Source organism: Neovison vison, chromosome 4 (assembly GCF_020171115.1).
Source record: "Neovison vison isolate M4711 chromosome 4, ASM_NN_V1, whole genome shotgun sequence".
Taxonomy (NCBI): domain Eukaryota; kingdom Metazoa; phylum Chordata; class Mammalia; order Carnivora; family Mustelidae; genus Neogale; species Neogale vison.
The window spans coordinates 141,891,300-141,905,488 of record NC_058094.1 but is presented as its reverse complement, the minus strand read 5'-3'; positions in this window follow the sequence as shown (position 1 = coordinate 141,905,488).

Sequence of the window (14,189 nt, the reverse complement as noted above, 5' to 3'; positions counted from 1 at the left end):
TGGACTCTGAAAAACAATCTGAAGGGTTTGAAGTGGCGGGGGGTGGGAGGGAGGTTGGGGTACCAGGTGGTGGGTATTATAGAGGGCACAGCTTGCATGGAGCACTGGGTGTGGTGAAAAAATAATGAATAATGTTTTTCTGAAAATAAATAAATTGAAAAAAAAAAAGAAGGGGAGGCGAACCATGAGAGACTATGGACTCTGAAAAACAATCTGAGGGGTTTGAAGTGGCGGGGGTGGGGTGGGAGATTGGGGTACCAGGTGGTGGGTATTATAGAGGGCACAGCTTGCATGGAGCACTTGGTGTGGTGAAAAAATAATGAATACTGTTTTTCTGAAAATAAATAAATTGGAAAAAAAAATTTTATAGAGGGGACAAGATGGCAGGGGACTAGGAAGAGGCGCCTTTTCAGCCATACCCCAAAGTGAGCTGATTACCTACCAAAGAACTCCGATCACCCATGAAATCAGCCTGAGATCAGAATTATACACGTCTGGATCTCTACAGGGGCAGAAGACGCCAGTGGGCAGGTAAAGCGGTATCGGAAGGGCGGACTGATATCGGAAGATAAACAAAAGGGGGAGGGAGCCACCAGAGGCGACCGGTGGGAGAGTAATACCCCAATACGAGCGAGAGTGCCCTGCGTCTGGGGACCAGCATTATCTTGGAGACTGGTTGAAAGCACTCCAAAAGAGCGAAGGATCGCGGGGGGAAATTGTGGGAATCAGGGAGGCTAGGGACAGGGGCTTAAGTCCCTGGTCCCAGACAGCCTCCCCGGGGCTGAGGCAGAGAGAGTGCGGCGGAGAAACTGCTCTTGGTCCCTAAGCAGCCAGCGCGCCCGAGAATGGGTGGGTTCTGGTTCCTGTGAGGGGATGGGAGCCGCGCCGGTCTGCAGAAGGCGTACTAGCCCTACCACAAAGTTCGAGATATGCGAGCAGGTCCCTCATGCTCCCCTGAGTTACAAAGGCCCGGCCGGCGCTCTTTGACCCGCACCATTGTTTCAAAACCCAAGCCGCGCGCCCGAAACTCTTCCCCCGACAGAGGCGCGCAAAAGCCCACCCTGGGGCTTACGGACCAGTGCCCCGTTCTCAGTGCCCAAGACGCGCGCCCGACCCATAGCGCCTCTTAAAAGAGGTGCAGGCAAGCCGGGCACTCCCAGCCCAGACCAGCGGCAAAATCTCAGTGTGCGATCGCTGCTTGGAACCTCTCTGGCGGTCGGGAGTTCCCAGAAAGCCACCACTGCCTTGGCTTTGGGGACGAGCAAAAGATCCTGTGCCCCCAGAGTCTGCAACTTGGAACCTCCTCTGCCAGCGGCCAAGGGGGAAGTTATTCAGGTTCTGCACCCAGACTGAGGCTTCTCTCTGAGAGGGAGATCAGGGTGCGGTTTGATTTCCTCTAATACTACAAAAACCATCAAAGGCGGTCAAGGTGAGAGGAAAAAAAGTGAACAAGCATAAAAACCGCCAGAAAACAAAGCCTGAAAAAGAAACAGTTTCCCCAGAGCCCACCCCCTTGAGGGGGGCGGGAGGACTCAACTCAGGAAACATCATTGACTGACAACCCACGTGGCAGGCCCCTCCTCCAGAAAACAAACCAGGAAAGAAAAAAAAAGAAAAGGACTACAAGAGAACCACCACTACTACATAGGAAAACTTGTATTGTTCACTCGTTTCCACTATTCCGGTTCATATTTTTTTTTTTACACATAGGTAATTTTTATAACATATTTACCATCATAGCGAGCTGTATAGTACATCAAATTCCATAATACCTTTCTAACCTGAACTTTTTGATACATACACCTATGTTTTTCTTTTGCATTTTTATTTTTTGAATTCCTTTTTTAAAATTTTAGTTTAGTTTAGTCTACTTTATTCGTTTTTATTTTTATCCTCTAATATTCATATAGAGTTAAACTTCAAAGTAATCCCCTTTCCCCAATCAATACTACCCCTATAGGTAAACCAATTTTTAACCCCCTTTATCTTAGGAAAGTTGAGTCCTTTAACAAAGATATCAAGATACATCCAGGAAGAATCAAAACAACCTTCCTCACACACACTGAGAATTTATAAGAACTCTCCCATCTTCTTCAACCAGTGTTTCTGTGTTTTTTGTGTTTGTCCTGATAGCATATAAATTTTACACTTGTGGTTCTTTTTGACGAGGTTCTTTCTTTATCTGCATATATATATATTTGTTCTCTTGCCATATACTTGTACCAGTCTTTTTATCTCTTTTTGTCTACTTCATAAATCTTTTTTTTTCAATTTATTTATTTTCAGAAAAACATTATTCATTATTTTTTCACCACACCCAGTGCTCCATGCAAGCCGTGCCTCTATAATACCCACCACCTGGTACCCCAACCTCCCACCCCCCCGCCACATCAAACCCCTCAGATTGTTTTTCAGAGTCCATAGTATCTCATGGTTCACCTCCCCTTTCAATTTACCCAAATTCCCTACTCCTCTCTAACGCCCCTTGTCCTCCATGCTATTTGTTATGCTCCACAAATAAGTGAAACCATATGATAATTGACTCTCTCTGCTTGACGTATTTCACTCAGCATAATCTCTTCCAGTCCCGTCCATGTTGGGTATTCATCCTTTCTGATGGAGGCATAATACTCCATAGTGTATATGGACCACATCTTCCTTATCCATTCATCCGTTGAAGGGCATCTTGGTTCTTTCCATAGTTTGGCGACCGTGGCCATTACTGCTATAAACATTGGGGTACAGATGGCCCTTCTTTTCACGACATCTGTGTCTTTGGGGTAAATACCCAGGAGTGCAATTGCAGGGACATAAGGAAGCTCTGTTTTTAATTTCTTTTTTTTTTTTTTTTAAAGATTTTATTTGTTTATTTGACAGACAGAGATTACAAGTAGACAGAGAGGCAGGCAGAGAGAGAGAGAGGGAAGCAGGCTCCCTGCTAAGCAGAGAGCCCGATGCGGGACTTGATCCCAGGACTCTGGGATCATGACCTGAGCCGAAGGCAGCGGCTTAACCCACTGAGCCACCCAGGCGCCCGCTGTTTTTAATTTCTTGAGGAATCTCCACACTGTTCTCCAAAGAGGCTGCACCAACTTGCATTCCCACCAACAGTGGAAGAGGGTTCCCCTTTCTCCACATCCTCTCCAACACATGTTGTTTCCTGTTTTGTTAATTTTGGCCATTCTAACTGGTATATAGGTGATATCTCAATGTGCTTTTAATTTGAATCTCCCTGAGGGCTAATGATGATGAGCATTTTTTCATGTGTCTGATAGCCATTTGTATTTCTTGATTGGAGAAGTGTCTGTTCATATCTTCTGCCCATTTTTTGATGTGTTTGTCTGTTTCATGTGGGTTGAGTTTGAGGAGTTCATTATAGATCCTGGATATCAACCTTTTGTCTGTACTGTCATTTGCAAATATCTTCTCCCATTCCGTGGGTTGCCTCTTTGTTTTTTTGACTGTTTCCTTTGCTGTGCAGAAGCTTTTGATTTTGATGAAGTCCCAGAAGTTTATTTTCGCTTTTTATTCCTTTGCCTTTGGAGACGTATCTTGAAAGAAGTTGCTGTGGCTGATATCAAAGAGATTACTGCCTATGTTCTCCTCTAAGATTCTGATGGATTCCTGTCTCACGTTGAGGTCTTTTATCCATTTTGAGTTGATCTTTGTGTACGGTGTAAGAAAATGGCCGAGTTTTATTCTTCTACATATAGCTGTCCAGTTTTGCCAGCACCATTTATTGAGGAGACTGTCTTTTTTCCACTGTATATTTTTTCCTGTTTTGTCGAAGATTAATTGACCATAGAGTTGAGGGTCCATATCTGGGCTCTCTATTCTGTTCCACTGGTCTATGTGTCTGTTTTTATGCCAGTACCATGCTGTCTTGGTGATCACAGCTTTGTAATAAAGCTTGAAATCAGGTAACGTGATGCCGCCAACTTTATTTTTGTTTTTCAACATTTCCTTAGCGATTCGGGGTCTCTTCTGATTCCATACAAATTTTAGGATTATTTGCTCCAGCTCTTTGAAGAATGCCGGTGGAATTTTGATCGGAATGGCATTAAAAGTATAGATTGCTCTAGGCAGTATAGACATTTTAACAATGTTTATTCTTCCGATCCAAGAGCATGGAATGGTCTTCCATCTATTTGTGTCTTCTTCAATTTCTTTCATGAGTGGTCTGTAGTTCCTCGAGTACAGATCCTTTACCTCTTTGGTTAGGTTTATTCCCAGGTATCTTATGGTTCTTGGTGCTATAGTAAATGGAATCGATTCTCTAATTTCCCTTTCTGTATTTTCCTTGTTAGTGTATAAGAAAGCCACTGATTTCTGCACATTGACTTTGTATCCTGCCACGCTGCTGAATTGCTGTATGAGATCTAGTAGTTTGGGGGTGGAGTCTATTGGGTTTTCCATATAAAGAATCATGTCATCTGCGAAGAGAGAGAGTTTGACTTCTTCATTACCAATTTGGATACCTTCTATTTCTCTCTGTTGTCTGATTGCTGTTGCTAGGACTTCTAATACTATGTTGAACAGGAGTGGTGCAAGTGGGCATCCTTGTCTTGTTCCTGATCTCAGTGGGAAGGCTGCAAGCTTTTTCCCATTGAGGATGATATCTACTGTGGGTCTTTCATAGATAGATTTGATGAGGTTCAGGAATGTTTCCTCTATCCCTATACTTTGAAGCGTTTTAATCAGGAACGGATGTTGGATTTTGTCAAATGCTTTTTCTGCATCAATTGAGAGGACCATGTGGTTCGTCTCTCTTCTCATATTAATTTGCTGTATCACATTGATTGATTTGCGAATGTTGAACCATCCTTGTAGCCCAGGGATGAATCCCACCTGATCATGGTGGATAATCTTTTTGATGTGCTGTTGGATCCTGTTGGCTAGGATCTTGTTGAGAATCTTAGCATCCATATTCATCAGTGATATTGGTCCTGAAATACTCCTTTTTGGTAGGGTCCTTGCCTGGTTTGGGGATCAGGGTAATGCTGGCTTCATAGAAAGAGTCTGGAAGTTTTCCTTCTGCTTCAATTTTTTGGAACAGCTTCAGGAGAATAGGTGTTATTTCTTCTTTGAAGGTTTGGTAGAATTCCCCAGGGAATCCGTCAGGTCCTGGGCTCTTGTTTTTTGGGAGGTTTTTGATCACTGCTTCAATCTCGTTATTAGATATCGGTCTATTCAGGTTGTCGATTTCTTCCTGGTTCAATTTTGGTAGTTTAAATTTTTCCAGGAATGCATCCATTTCATCTAGGTTGCTAAGCTTATTGGCATATAACTGTTGATAATAACTTCTGATGATTGTTTCTACTTCCTTGGTGTTCGTTGTGATCTCTCCCTTTTCATTCATAATTTTATGAATTTGGGCTTTCTCTCTTTTCTTTCGGATTAGTGTAGCCAGTGGCTTATCGATCTTACTGATTCTTTCAAAAAACCAGCTTCTAGTTTCATTGATACGTTCTACTGTATCTCTGGTTTCTCCCTCATTGATCTCAGCTCTAATCTTGATGATTTCCCTTCTTATGTGTGGAGTTGGTTTGATTTGTTGTTGATCCTCTAGTTCTTTAAGGTGTAGAGACAGCTGGTGTGTTCTGGATTTTTCAATTTTTTTGAGCAAGGCTTGGATGGCTATGCATTTTCCCCTTAGGACCGCCTTTGCTGTATCCCATAGGTTTTGGACCGAAGTGTCTTCATTCTCATTGGTTTCCATGAATGGTTTCAGTTCTTCTTTGATCTCCTGGTTGATCCAAGCATTCTTAAGCAAGGTGGTCTTTAGCTTCCAGGTGTTCGAGTTCCTTCGGAACTTTTCCTTGTGATTGAGCTCCAGTTTCAAAGCATTGTGATCTGAGAATATGCAGGGAATAATCTCAGTCTTTTGGTATCGGCTGAGTCCTGATTTGTGACCCAGTATGTGGTCTATTCTGGAGAAGGTTCCGTGTGCACTTGAGAAGAATGAGTATTCTGCTGTTTTAGGGTCGAATGTTCTGTATATATCTATGAGGTCCATCTGGTCCAATGTGTCATTCAATGCTCTTGTTTCTTTATTGATTTTCTGCTTCAACGATCTGTCTAATTCTGAAAGAAGCGTGTTAAGATCTCCTATGATTAGTGTATTCATATCAATATGACTCTTTATCTTGATTAACAGTTTTCTTAAGTAATTGGCTGCTCCCATATTGGGAGCATAGATATTTACAATTGTTAGATCATCTTGGTGGATAGTCCCTTTAAGGATTATGTAGTGTCCTTCTGTATCTCTGACTACAGTCTTTAGTTTGAAGTCTAATTTATCTGATATGAGAATTGCTACCCCAGCCTTCTTTTGAGGCCCATTGGCATGAAAGATGCTTCTCCACCCCTTCACTTTCAGTCTGCGTGTATCTTTAGGTTCAAAATGGGTCTCTTGTAGACAGCATATGGATGGGTCCTGTCGTTTTATCCAATCTGCAACCCTGTGCCATTTTATGGGTGCATTTAGGCCCTCACATTGAGAGTGATTATTGATAGATACGTTTTTATTGACATCGAGTTACCTTTGAAGTCTTTCTTTCTGTAGACTGTCTCTATATTTCTGTTCAATGCTATTCTTGGGATTTTTCCTCTTTTATAGAACCCCCCCTTAATATTTCCTGCAGTGTCGGCTTGGTGGTTGCATAGTCTTTTAAGCCTTGCCGGTCTTGGAAACTCTTTATCTCTCCGTCCATTTTGAATGTCAGTCTTGCTGGATAAAGTATTCTTGGCTGCATGTTCTTCTCATTTAGTGCCCTGAATATATCTTGCCAGCCTCTTCTGGCTTGCCAGGTCTCTGTGGACAGTTCTGACGTTATTCTGATGGGCTTCCCTCTGTAAGTAAGGAGCCTCTTTGCCCTGGCAGCTTTCAAGAGATTATACCTACAATTATAATTTCTCAATTTGACTATCAGGTGTCGTGATGTTTTTTTGGAGTGTATAATCTTGGGTGGAGACTGTTCAGCCTCTAGTACATGAACGCTGGTTTCATTCGCGAGATTCGGAAAATTTTCATGAAGGACTTGTTCCACGATATCTTCTAGACTTCTTTCTTTCTCCTCATCTTCAGGAATTCCAATAATTCTGACGTTGGAATACTTCATGGCATCATTTATTTCCCTGATTCTGCTTTCGTGGGATCTAAGCTGTTTGTTCCAGGCTTCCTCCTGATCCTTTCTCTCTATCTGTTTGTCTTCCAGATCACTAATTCTATCTTCTGTCTCAGTTACCCTAGCTTTGAGAGAGTTTAGATTAGATTGGAACTCATTGAGAGCATTGTGGACCTCCTCCCTGGTAGCTTTAAGCTCCGCCCTAACATTGTGAACATCCTGTCTGGTCGCTTTCAGTTCGGCCCTAATCCATTCTCTTTGGTCATCCATGGCTTTCTGCCAACCTAGCTATTGCCTGGATAATTGTTAGCCTGAATTCTCTTTCCGACATATTGTCTATGTTGATAGCCGTTAGCTCTATTGCAGAAGGTCCATCCTCTGTATTTTTCTTCTGTTGGGCATTCCTCCTCCTAGTCATTTTGGTGGGAGAAGACTGAACAGATGTAGCTGGATGTATCAACTCTGGTGCAGTCAAGGTGCACCCTGGAACACTTCTGAGCAATCAGGATTCCCCACCCAAACGAGAGACAAAAGAAAAGAAAAAGAAAAAGAAAAAAGGAAAAGAAGAAAAAGAAAAAAAAGAGAGAGAGAGAGAGAGACAGTAAAGAAAGGGAAGATGAAAGAGAAGGTTCAGCCCAGATGGGCCCCAAGGTAAGATTTATGAAGTAGACAAACAAAAAGAGATAAAAAGACTGATATAATTATATGGCAAGAGAAAGAATATATATATATATATATATATATATATATATATATATGCAAATAAAGAAAGAACCTCGTCAAAAAGAACCACGAGTGTAAAATTTATATGCTATCAGGACAGACACAAAAAACACAGAAACAGGGGCATCTGGGTGGCTCAGTGGGTTGAGCCGCTGCCTTCGGCTCGGGTCATGATCTCAGGGTCCTGGGATCGAGTCCCGCATCGGGCTCTCTGCTCAGCAGGGAGCCTGCTTCCTCCTCTCTCTCTCTGCCTGCCTCTCTGCCTACTTGTGATCTGTCTCTGTCAAATAAATAAATAAAATCTTAAAAAAAAAACACAGAAACACTGGTTGAAGAAGATGGGAGAGTTCTTATAAATTCTCAGTGTGTGCAAGGAAGGTTGTTTTGATTCTTCCTGGATGTATCTTGATATCTTTGTTAAAGGACTCAACTTTCCTAAGATAAAGGGGGTTAAAAATTGGTTTACCTATAGGGGTAGTATTGATTGGGGAAAGGGGATTACTTTGAAGTTTAACTCTATATGAATATTAGAGGATAAAAATAAAAAGGAATATAATAGACTAAACTAAACTAAAATTTTAAAAAAAGGAATTCAAAAAATAAAAATGCAAAAGAAAAACATAGGTGTATGTATCAAAAAGTTCAGGTTAGAAAGGTATTATGGAATTTGATGTACTGTACAGCTCGCTGTGGTGGTAAATAGGTTAAAAAAATTACCTATGTGTAAAAAAATATATATATATGAACCGGAATAGTGGAAACGAGTGAACAATACAAGTTTTCCTATGAAGTAGTGGTGGTTCTCTTGTAGTCCTTTTTTTTTGTTCTTTCTTGGTTTGTTTTCTGGAGGAGGGGCCTGCCACGTGGGTTGTTAGTCAATGATGTTTCCTGAGTTGAGTCCTCCCGCCCCCCTCAAGGGGGTGGGCTCTGGGGAAACTGGTTTTTTTCAGGCTTTTGTTCTCTGGCAGTATTTTTTGCTTGTTCGCTTTTTTTCCTCTCACCTTGACCACCTTTGATGGTTTTTGTAGTATTAGAGGAAATAAAACCGCACCCTGATCTCCGTCTCAGAGAGAAGCCTCAATCTGGGTGCAGAACCTGAATACCTTCCCCCTTGGCCGCTGGCAGAGGAGGTTCCAAGTTGCAGACCCTGGGGGTGCAGGATCTTTTGCTTGTCCCCAAAGCCAAGGCAGTGGCGGCTGTCTGGGAGCTCCCGACCACCAGAGAGGTTCCAAGCAGTGATCGCACACTGAGATTTTGCTGCCGGCCGGGGCTGGGAGTGCCCGGCTTGCGCGCACCTCTTTTCAGAGGCGGCTGTGGGTCAGACGCGCGTCTGCTGCACTGAGAATGGGGCGCTGGTCCATAAGCCCCGGGCTGGGCTTTTGCGCGCCACTGTCAGCGGAAGAGTTTTGCGCGCACGCGGCTTAGGCTTTGAAACAATGGCGCGGGTCAAGGAGCGCCGGCTGGGCCTCAGTAATTCAGGGGAGCTTGAGGGACGTGCGCCCGTATCTTGAGCTTTGTGGTAGGGCTAGTGCACGTTCTGCAGACCAGCGGGGCTCCCATCCCTTCACAGGAGCCAGACCCCACGTGCTCTGGGGCGCGCTGGTGGCTAGGGACCAGCAGCGGTTTCTCCGCCGCACTCTCTCTGCCTCAGCGCCGGGGAGGCCGTCTGGGACCCGGGACTTAAGCCCCCTCCCTAGCCGCCCCGATTCCCACAATTTCCCCCCGCGATCCTTTACTCTTTTGGAGTGCTTTCAACCAGTCTCCAAGTTAATGCTTGTCCCCAGACGCAGGGCACTCACGCTCGTATTGGGGTATTACTTTTGCACCGGTTGCCAGTGGTGGCTCCCTCCCCCTTTTGCTTATCTTCCGATATCAGTCCGCTGTTCCCATTCCGCTTTACCTGCTCACTGGCGTCTACTGCCCCTGTAGAGATCCAGACGTGTATCATTCTGATCTCAGGCTGATTTCATGGGTGATTGGAGTTCTTTGGTAGGTAATCAGCTCACTTAGGGGTACCAGCTGAAAAGGCGCCTCTTCCTACTACCCCGCCATCTTGTCCCCCCCCCCACTTCATAAATCTTACCTTGGGGCCCATCTGGGCTGAACCTTCTCTTTCATCTTCCCTTTCTTTACTGTCTCTCTCTCTCTCTCTCTCTCTTTTTTTTTCTTTTTCTTCTTTTCCTTTTTTTCTTTTTCTTTTTCTTTTCTTTTGTCTCTCGTTTGGGTGGGGAATCCTGATTGCTCAGAAGTGTTCCAGGGTGCACCTTGACTGCACCAGAGTTGATACATCCAGCTACATCTGTTCAGTCTTCTCCCACCAAAATGACTAGGAGGAGGAATGCCCAACAGAAGAAAAATACAGAGGATGGACCTTCTGCAACAGAGCTAATGGCTATCAACATAGACAATATGTCGGAAAGAGAATTCAGGCTAACAATTATCCAGGCAATAGCTAGGTTGGAGAAAGCCATGGATGACCAAAGAGAATGGATTAGGGCCGAACTGAAAGCGACCAGACAGGATGTTCACAATGTTAGGGCGGAGCTTAAAGCTACCAGGGAGGAGGTCCACAATGCTCTCAATGAGTTCCAATCTAATCTAAACTCTCTCAAAGCTAGGGTAACTGAGACAGAAGATAGAATTAGTGATCTGGAAAACAAACAGATAGAGAGAAAGGATCAGGAGGAAGCCTGGAACAAACAGCTTAGATCCCACGAAAGCAGAATCAGGGAAATAAATGATGCCATGAAGCATTCCAACGTCAGAATTATTGGAATCCCTGAAGGGGAGGAGAAAGAAAGAAGTCTAGAAGATATCGTGGAACAAGTCCTTCATGGAAATTTTCCCAATCTCGTGAATGGAACCAGCGTTCATGTACTAGAGGCTGAACGGTCTCCACCCAAGATTATACATTCCAAAAAAATATCACGACACCTGATAGTCAAATTGAGGAATTATAATTGTAGGTATAATCTCTTGAAAGCTGCCAGGGCAAAGAGGCTCCTTACTTACAGAGGGAAGCCCATCAGAATAACGTCAAAACTGTCCACAGAGACCTGGCAAGCCAGAAGAGGCTGGCAAGATATATTCAGGGCACTAAATGAGAAGAACATGCAGCCAAGAATACTTTATCCAGCAAGACTGACATTCAAAATGGACGGAGAGATAAAGAGTTTCCAAGACCGGCAAGGCTTAAAAGACTATGCAACCACCAAGCCGACACTGCAGGAAATATTAAGGGGGGTTCTATAAAAGAGGAAAAATCCCAAGAATAGCATTGAACAGAAATATAGAGACAGTCTACAGAAAGGAAGACTTCAAAGGTAACTTGATGTCAATAAAAACGTATCTATCAATAATCACTCTCAATGTGAATGGCCTAAATGCACCCATAAAATGGCACAGGGTTGCAGATTGGATAAAACGACAGGACCCATCCATATGCTGTCTACAAGAGACCCATTTTGAACCTAAAGATACACACAGACTGAAAGTGAAGGGGTGGAGAAACATCTTTCATGCCAATGGGCCTCAAAAGAAGGCCGGGGTAGCGATTCTCATATCAGATAAATTGGACTTCAAACTAAAGACTGTAGTCAGAGATACAGAAGGACACTACATGATCCTTAAAGGGACTATCCACCAAGATGATCTAACAATTGTAAATATCTATGCTCCCAATATGGGAGCAGCCAATTACTTAAGAAAACTGTTAATCAAGATAAAGAGTCATATTGATATGAATACACTAATCATAGGAGATCTTTATATGCCTCTTTCAGAATTAGATCATTGAAGCAGAAAATCAATAAAGAAACAAGAGCATTGAATGACACATTGGACCAGATGGACCTCATAGATATATACAGAACATTCCACCCTAAAACAACAGAATACTCCTTCTTCTCAACTGCACACGGAACCTTCCCCAGAATAGACCACATACTGGGTCACAAATCAGGACTCAGCCGATACCAAAAGACTGAGATTATTCCCTGCATATTCTCAGATCACAATGCTTTGAAACTGGAGCTCAATCACAAGGAAAAGTTCCGAAGGAACTCGAACACCTGGAAGCTAAAGACCACCTTGCTTAAGAATGCTTGGATCAACCAGGAGATCAAAGAAGAACTGAAACCATTCATGGAAACCAATGAGAATGAAGACACTTCGGTCCAAAACCTATGGGATACAGCAAAGGCGGTCCTAAGGGGAAAATGCATAGCCATCCAAGCCTTGCTCAAAAAAATTGAAAAATCCAGAACACACCAGCTGTCTCTACACCTTAAAGAACTAGAGGATCAACAACAAATCAAACCAACTCCACACATAAGAAGGGAAATCATCAAGATTAGAGCTGAGATCAATGAGGGAGAAACCAGAGATACAGTAGAACGTATCAATGAAACTAGAAGCTGTTTTTTTGAAAGAATCAGTAAGATCGATAAGCCACTGGCTACACTAATCCAAAAGAAAAGAGAGAAAGCCCAAATTCATAAAATTATGAATGAAAAGGGAGAGATCACAACGAACACCAAGGAAGTAGAAACAATCATCAGAAGTTATTATCAACAGTTATATGCCAATAAGCTTAGCAACCTAGATGAAATGGATGCATTCCTGGAAAAATATAAACTACCAAAATTGAACCAGGAAGAAATCGACAACCTGAATAGACCGATATCTAATAACGAGATTGAAGCAGTGATCAAAAACCTCCCAAAAAACAAGAGCCCAGGACCTGACGGATTCCCTGGGGAATTCTACCAAACCTTCAAAGAAGAAATAACACCTATTCTCCTGAAGCTGTTCCAAAAAATTGAAGCAGAAGGAAAACTTCCAGACTCTTTCTATGAAGCCAGCATTACCCTGATCCCCAAACCAGGCAAGGACCCTACCAAAAAGGAGTATTTCAGACCAATATCACTGATGAATATGGATGCTAAGATTCTCAACAAGATCCTAGCCAACAGGATCCAACAGCACATCAAAAAGATTATCCACCATGATCAGGTGGGATTCATCCCTGGGCTACAAGGATGGTTCAACATTCGCAAATCAATCAATGTGATACAACAAATTAATATGAGAAGAGAGACGAACCACATGGTCCTCTCAATTGATGCAGAAAAAGCATTTGACAAAATCCAACATCCGTTCCTGATTAAAACGCTTCAAAGTATAGGGATAGAGGGAACATTCCTGAACCTCATCAAATCTATCTATGAAAGACCCACAGCAAATATCATCCTCAATGGGAAAAAGCTTGCAGCCTTCCCACTGAGATCAGGAACAAGACAAGGATGCCCACTTTCACCACTCCTGTTCAACATAGTATTAGAAGTCCTAGCAACAGCAATCAGACAACAGAGAGAAATAGAAGGTATCCAAATTGGTAATGAAGAAGTCAAACTCTCTCTCTTCGCAGATGACATGATTCTTTATATGGAAAACCCAAAAGACTCCACCCCAAACTACTGGAACTCATACAGCAATTCAGCAGCGTGGCAGGATACAAAGTCAATGTGCAGAAATCAGTGGCTTTCTTATACACTAACAATGAAAATACAGAAAGGGAAATTAGAGAATCGATTCCATTTACTATAGCACCAAGAACCATAAGATACCTGGGAATAAACCTAACCAAAGAGGTAAAGGATCTGTACTCGAGGAACTACAGACCACTCATGAAAGAAATTGAAGAAGACACAAATAGATGGAAGACCATTCCATGCTCTTGGATCGGAAGAATAAACATTGTTAAAATGTCTATACTGCCTAGAGCAATCTATACTTTTAATGCCATTCCGATCAAAATTCCACCGGCATTCTTCAAAGAGCTGGAGCAAATAATCCTAAAATTTGTATGGAATCAGAAGAGACCCCGAATCGCTAAGGAAATGTTGAAAAACAAAAATAAAGTTGGCGGCATCACGTTACCTGATTTCAAGCTTTATTACAAAGCTGTGATCACTAAGACAGCATGGTACTGGCATAAAAACAGACACATAGACCAGTGGAGCAGAGTAGAGAGCCCAGATATGGACCCTCCACTCTAAGGTCAATTAATCTTCGACAAAACAGGAAAAAATATACAGTGGAAAAAAGACAGTCTCCTCAATAAATGGTGCTGGCAAAACTGGACAGCTATGCGTAGAAGAATGAAAGTCGACCATTCTCTTACACCGTACACAAAGATAAACTCAAAATAGATAAAAGACCTCAACGTGAGACAGGAATCCATCAGAATCCTAGAGGAGAACATAGGCAGTAATCTCTTTGATATCAGCCACAGCAACTTCTTTCAAGATATGTCTCCAAAGGCAAAGGAAATAAAAG